We start from the raw sequence: 6,522 nt of genomic DNA on the forward strand, positions 1-6,522 counted from the left end.
GACAGACACAATATCCTACGACACACAGTCCTCCATCAAAAGTCGCCGTCAACACACTAACATAACACTGTGTCTCGACCTTCACTTGTATTGATTAATTGATGTTTTGCTGCCCAGCACTGACATGAGGTCGATGGAGGGTGTTTAAATCTCTCTCTCTCTCTCTCTCTCTCTCTCTCTCTCTCTCTCTCTCTCTCTCTCGTTCTTTTCTCTGATAAAAAAGAAAATCACAACATATTATTTCCGAGTTGTGTTTCGTGCCATCTACGATAAATTTAACCCTTTGAGGATGATGGTTTAACCCTTTGAAGATGATGGTAAAACCCTTTGAGGATGATGGTTTAACCTTTAGAAGACGATGGTTAAGAGAACTATAGTTTAATTAGTCATTTCAGAACGATGGTTAAACACTTTGAGGGCCATGGACCATGGCTTAACCCTTCAAGGACGAGAGTTTAACCTTTTGTGAATGATACAGTTTAAACCATCGACCTCAAAAGAGGTTTAACGATTCGTGTGTGTGTGTGTGTGTGTGTGTGTGTGTGTGTGTGTGTGTGTGTGTGTGTGTGTGTGTGTGTGTGTGAATTCGCCTGTGTGGACCTGTGTGTGTGTGTGCGTGTGCGTGTGCGTGCCTGTGTCTGTCTGTCTGTCTGTGTGCACTCTTAGATAAGACGCCACTAACTCCTTCAACTCGGGAAGAAAGTCCATTTGATAGATTGACACTAAGTTGTGATTGAATGAAAGCGTCAATTTCCTCTGACGGGCCATTGATCACCTGAGACCATAATGTTGATTTGCTACCCGTCCAGAATTTCAAGGAGATGTTGTCTTGTCGGCCCCTCGAGAGTGATGGCCACTCCTTGATTACTGTTCCTTGTGTGTCCAGGATTCTAAAAATTTTAATGGTGTCTTTGAGGGGAAATTCTCGTCTCTGTGTCCAGGTTTCTAAAATTATTAATAGTTTTTTGAATATAGCGATAATTCTCCCTCTACTCGACTATCTGAATACAGTAATATGGAACGATCCTTTATGGGTGAAAAACAATGGCGTCCTATTCAATTCTTATCGCCTGGTTTTCTTCCTTTGTTTTTATTAATCTTTGTTCTTATTTCATTATGTTTCGTGTTGTCTTAAACGTGTCGGTATTCCTGTCGTGTTATTATGTCTTCTGACCTTTCAAGTCCAGGGAAATTCACGGATTGTACTTGGTCAGAAAAGGTCCTTAGCCATCCCGCTAAGCATTACGTTGGAACGACGGACGTCCACAGCTTAAAAAACGCGCAAAAATACATTGTAGAGAAGATTAATTAAATGTTTTCGTGGACGTGAATCTCGTGTGTGTGTGTGTGTGTGTGTGTGTGTGTGTGTGTGTGTGTGTGTGTGTGTCGTTTCTTTACACACGTACTCACACAGGATCCAAACAGCAATATATTACTAACTTAAAACTCATATATTACCCTTAAATGGACGTGTGGTTGTGTGTGGCTCAGGTTAATACATGAATCACGACAATTTTCCGTCTTTAGGTAAGGTTTATTCTCTCCTCATAACATAAAACTACGAATATTAGGTTTTAATGCAAAGAAACATCCTGACCAATCACACTACTGCAAATATGTAATGAAAGAGACTTGTTAACCAATCATAATACTTCAACAGTGTGACGAAACAGATTTAATCAACATATAAAGTCATTGGGTAGATTTTTAAAGCTAAGAAATATCATGACCAATCACATTACTTCAAATATGTGACGAAAGAGACTTATTAACCAATCAGAATGCTTCGGAAGTATGACGTCATGAAATCAATTTTATAGCTCCGATTTACACAAACTTAGACAATAACATACAAATAACACAAGGTAATACAGTAGTAATTAATAACACGACGTTGACTAGTGACAAGAGGAAATGTATAGGGAGTAACAGGTAGATGAAACAATAGCAATAATGGTAACAAAACAAGGAAATCGGAGGGATTTAGTAATGATTAGGTTAGAAACAAAATGAAAAAAATTAAAATAAAAGAAAACGAATGAAAATATATCAATTTATAAAACAGAAAACGATGTTAACAATAAGGGGTAACCACATTAAAAGAAACATTAATATACAAACTAAAATAATAATACTTAGAAAACACCCAATTATAGAAACAGAAATTATGGTAGATTAGATAAAATAGGAAGAGTAAGATGTAGAAAATAGGGAACAAATTGTGATATATATAGAAGAGAAAGATGAAATAGAGATTGATAGAGAGGAGGTCGAGGAGCGGATGAGGTTGAGACTGTGTGTGTCCCCCCCTCAGTGCTTCTCGACCCAAGGGTGATGAGTACGACCCAGAGATTCCTGAAGGAGGAGGAGGACACAAGGACAGCATCTTCCCCCACCCCGACCCTCCAGAATGCACTCTGCCCGCCACCCTCGCTGCAGCTCAGGTATATCGTCTGTTGAGGCTCAGGTGCTTCTGCAGGTGTGTAGTGACGTGATCAGGTGTGTAGTGTTGTGATCAGGTGTGTAGTGTTGTGATCAGGTGTGTAGTGTTGCTATCAGGTGAGTAGTGCCGTGGCCAGGTGCGTATTGACGTGACCAGGTGTGTAGTGACGTGACCAGGTGTGTAGTGACTTAGCCGGGGTGTAGTGTTATGGCTAAGTGGTAGTCTTGGAGCCAGGGGTGTAGTGTTGTTGTCAGGTGTGTCGATGTCTTCAGGTACCAGTGTTGTAACCAGGTGTGTAATGGTCTTCAGGTAGCAGTGTTGTAGTCAGGTATGTAGAGGTAGTGTAATGACTCTAAACTAGGTAAAGTATTGTAGGATAGTTTCTCTACAAGTCTGAGCGTCGATAACCTAACCAACGCATTAAAAATTTCTTCAGTTACCCCCTTAATTTATAATCGTTTTCTCTCAAGTGTTTCTTATCATGGTTCTTCATTCAGTGTGATCGACCTTGGGATCCTCTCTCAACCCCAGACAACGCATTCTTTCTTCTTACCTCGGGGGGAAAGTTCCTAGGTCGTGTCTCCTTACATAGGAGGAAAGTTCCTAGGTCGTGTCTCCTTACATAGGGGGAAAGTTCCTAGGTCGTGGCTGTGATTTTTTAGGGGAGACCCACATATGATATGCAAATTAGTTGATGTAGGGAAATTGTATGAAATTGTATAATATATTGTGGGGGTTTGTTATGTCCCTCTACACAGCGTACCATACAGGGAGGGTCATGTAGAATTGTATCTGTTAGTTTTTCTGTTTATTAGTGTTTGTATTTGTTTTCAGTTGCTGTTATTCCCATGTATTGTACGACTATTATCACCAATATTACCATCACTACCACCACCCACACCACCACCCTCAATTACACTACCACTACCCACACCACCACAATGCCACCCACAATTACACTAACCATCACCCTCAATACAACCCACACACCACCACCACCATCCACACCACCTCCCACTACACCATACCACCACAACTACCACCACCCACAATACCACCATCACTGCCACCCAATTACACCACCACCACCACTACCACCCAATTACACCACCACCACCACCCAATTACACCACCACCACCACCCAATTACATCCACTTAGCCATCTCCACTGAGGAAACGTTAAGTTGGCAGAATATTCATGTCACTTATTCCTATCATCACCACCTGCCACCACCTGCCACCACAGCCCCTCATCCTCAGCGCTAATTACTTAACTACAAACCTCACAAAGTATCGTAAGCTATCAACAACAAAAAAACTTACGAGGAAATAATGAATCGTGACTAAGATTCTACTTTAACTTCCTGGGCAAGATGAGAATTTTTAATATCAGTTCAGGAAAAAATTAGAATTAAGTTTTTTCTTTCTTCTTTTTTCGGAGTGGGGAGGGGGTAAAGAGGGGTGGGGGAGGGGTGAGGAAGGGAAGCAAGTGAGGAAGGTAGAAGGGGGATGAGATTTCAAAGTTGCGTAATACAGGCGGAGTAGCTGAGGGTCGGGGGGGCTTGAGTTTTACTGTTGCTGCCCATTTCGTTAATTTTTCCATTTCATTTCGCTGTTCGACGCAGTAAATTGGTTTCCTTATATTCAAATAACATCGGCGTCCAACACGAGATTAAATTATTTCACGGAGCGTAGTTACTGTTTTATTTCACATAATTTTTTCAATGTGAGTCGTAGTTGGTCGCGGAAATGCAGTGTGTGTGTGCGTGTGTGTGTGTGTGTGTGTGTGTGTGTGTGTGTGTGTGTGTGTGTGTGTGTGTGTGTAGTGTCGTAGAGCACATGAGGAACCATGTGCCCTATCATGTGCTGTGTCTAGTGAGTTCCGAACAGTCACTTTTTTCACTCCTTACCTAACAACACATGTCCTGTAAACACTCTTAAGACACAATACCAGTAGAATTATCGATGTGTATTGCCAGACCTGTGGGTGGGTGAGGGGTGGGTGGGTGGGTGGATGGGCGTGTGGGCGGGCGGGGAGGCTGTGAGGTGATCTCGTTACATGACAGGATTACCGAAGGTTCAAGTGTTGGGAAGCCCTCATATATAGGCAGTCACCAACCATTACCAGCACCTTCACGGCTTCCGAACCAGCTTGGCTACCTCCTCCTCCTCCTCCCTCCCTCCTCCTCCTCTTCCTCCTCCTCCTCCCTCCCTCCTCCTCCTCCCTCCTCCTCCTCCTCCTCCTCCCTCCTCCTCCTCCTCCTCCTCCTCCTCCTCCCTCTTCCTCTTCTTCCTCTTCCTCCTCTTCCTCTTCCTCTTGTTTCTGCCTTATTTTGGTCAGTTAGTTTGTCTCACAGGTGGCCAGCTCCACCACCTGGCCCTCACTTACCTGGCCAAGCTTAATTAATCTTTGTGGCTGATTATCCCCAGCTGGTGGCCAAGCTTGATTCCTTCTCGTGATTGGTTATCTCTCTCAGGTAAACTCTCGCCTCTCATTGGCTAACACAAGTGTCCTAGACTGAGTTATTACCACAGTGTGACCTTTGACAATGGATGCTGTATATACTTTATCTTAATTAATTGTAAGTATGTGTTGAGGGAGGAATAAGGAGAAAGAGCGTATTTTCTATTTAACTGTAACTGGATCGTAAGTGAGACACCTGGTTTAATTTATTAGAAAATGTAACTAAAATACAGTATCGCCTTTCATGATTTTACTTTATATATTACACTTTGTATGTGTATCAATTAATAAGAAAATTGTATTACATATCCTCTGTGAGTTATCAGTAACATTTAATATTATTGTTATAAACTAATTTTATTTGCATTAGTAAGAGAGAAAATATATATTATCAATCATGGGAAAGAAATAAAATCAGAATAAAAAATATATATATTGTACCCGCATCGTAAAGTAACACACAGTTTCAATAATAACTCAACACTGTTCTTTATAGCCCGAGTATAGATGAGTGTTGAGACTACCTAAGCCTGTAGTACAAGGAGCTCCGTTTTCTCTTAAGACACCCAGTGGCAGGGGCTGTTAGTTCCACGGATAAGAGGAGTAACTCAAAGGAATTCATTTTTTGTAAGTATATCTCCCGAACCTAACGTAGAGATATATATATATATTTAAAGATTCTAAGGCAGTGTTAGATTAGTTTTATAGTTTAGTTTGTCGTAAATAGCCTGTTAAGTTTGTCTAGTTAACAGTAATAGTCTACGGTATACAGTCGCCATGTTTCATTACACAGATTTAAGATATTTTCAGCAGCTCTGTAATGTTATGAATAGGAATATGGAGGAATACAGTTCGGTATAATCTTTTATTTACAATCAGGACATACCAGAGATATGGACATTAATAATTAACTCGTTGTATACACTATTAGATGCCCCACTCCCTTCTCCTCCCTTCCCTTCACCTTCCCGTCCTCTCCTCCCTTCTCCTCCCTTCCCTTCACCTTCCCGTCCTCTCCTCCCTTCCCCTCCCTTCACCTCCCTAACACCAGAAAAAGGAAGTCTGATTACCCATTGTATTGTCGCGTAATAAAAGTGTAATCGTGTTTCTATCGTCATTGTTTGGTGACCGCCATTGATGATGATAATGGCAATACTAATTTAAACATTGAGCTCTCATCTCTTGTACTGCTTCACACGCTATTATTGGCAGCTTCCATTTATAGTAATTGCGGTTATTGCTGTTTATTGTAATTGTATTTACTCTTCGTAGATTATTTTTTAGTTTTCTCTACGAATTACATTTTTTTTTCAAGATTTATTCAATATTTTCTCTTCTCCAGACAAACACACCCTATTTCTCTTATGTATATTCTAAAGCACTATAATAATCCATAGTTATATTTGGTCTTGCTACAAAATTAATCCAACTCACTACAAAAGGTTATAGGTCGTAACACCAGTATATAACACCTTTAAACATAATTCCACAATAGGCGTTATCCCAAGGTCGGAATAATTATGGCGTTTAATATCAGCTATGAAAGTGGGGTCTTACTGGAGGGATATTGCTGTCAGGAAACGTGACGGAATGCGCCAATATAGGAACTAATTC

This window comes from Homarus americanus, unplaced genomic scaffold (genome assembly GCF_018991925.1).
Source record: "Homarus americanus isolate GMGI-L3 unplaced genomic scaffold, GMGI_Hamer_2.0 scaffold52512, whole genome shotgun sequence".
In the NCBI taxonomy this organism is placed as follows: Eukaryota; Metazoa; Arthropoda; class Malacostraca; order Decapoda; family Nephropidae; genus Homarus; species Homarus americanus.